Below are 1,124 nucleotides of genomic sequence, written 5' to 3'. Positions count from 1 at the left end.
ATAAACTATCCTTACTCCCTACCCCCACATCCATAATTCTATAGTTATTCAGGATTACAACTTCTATGTAGATGGCAGGAACTAAAGGAGGAGTGTACTGCATTACACATTCCAAAAGATAGAGTCCCCATACACAGATTCTGTAGGGGAGGGTAAGAGAAAGAACCGTCCTGCCAAAGCATTTATTCATTCAATTTATTCAGTAAGAGTTTGTTGAATATCTACTGTGTGCCAGGCACTGTTCTAGGCACTGGAAATGCATCAGTAAAGAGAACAAAAGAATAAATATGTAAGTAATATAGTTTGTCGAAAGGTGATAAGTGCTATGGAGAAAAATAAAACAGAGAAAGGAGATAAATAGTATCAAAATAAAAGGGATTACAAATATGAAAGGGATTTCTAGGAAAGGTACTAGCAGAAGATGACATTTGAGCAAAATCTTAAAGGAGGTGAGGGAGTGAGACTCAAGACTGTGGGGGAAGACTGGTTCAGTCACAGGCAATAGCGAGTGCAAATGCCCTCGAAATTGCAGTGTTTCTGGTTTGGTCAAGCATGCTACGGCTTGTAGTTTTCATGCACTTTTTCAGAAGGGCGGTGGTAAAGGCAGAAAGTGTTACAGCCTCAGTTGTACAGAGATTCACTTAGATTAATGCTCATCAGAGTCTGAGAATTGGCTGTGCCCATTGCCTGCTGTCCTGGTATGGTCTGGGTAGTGCACCGGCATCAAATAAACGGTGTGTGGAGCCATAGAAAACACATGCACACTGTTCCTTAACAAAAGCTAAGTCTCACTTATTCACTGAAGGACAAGTAATTCTGTGACTGAAAAGAATCAGCACTGTGAAGACCCAGAGTAGGAGATTACTCCTAAAAATCATTGACTGTGAGCAACTATTGAAATTCTTAAAGTTTGTAATTGGCATATTGAAGAGGTAGCAAGAAGATATGACCTCTAGAAAATAAAACCAAAAGATGTAAAAAGAAAGCCGATTAAAAAAAAAAAACAAGCAAACAATAGCAGAGTTCTGATCGAGACAGAGAACGGAGCTGACTTGAGGACCACCACCACCTCATGCTTGAAATGTATAGAAAGGACAAAAATGACAAAAAAAAAAAAAAAAAAA

The sequence above is a fragment of the Galeopterus variegatus genome, unplaced genomic scaffold, assembly GCF_000696425.1.
Source record: "Galeopterus variegatus unplaced genomic scaffold, G_variegatus-3.0.2 Scaffold5471, whole genome shotgun sequence".
Taxonomy (NCBI): domain Eukaryota; kingdom Metazoa; phylum Chordata; class Mammalia; order Dermoptera; family Cynocephalidae; genus Galeopterus; species Galeopterus variegatus.
This window is presented reverse-complemented; position numbering follows the sequence as displayed.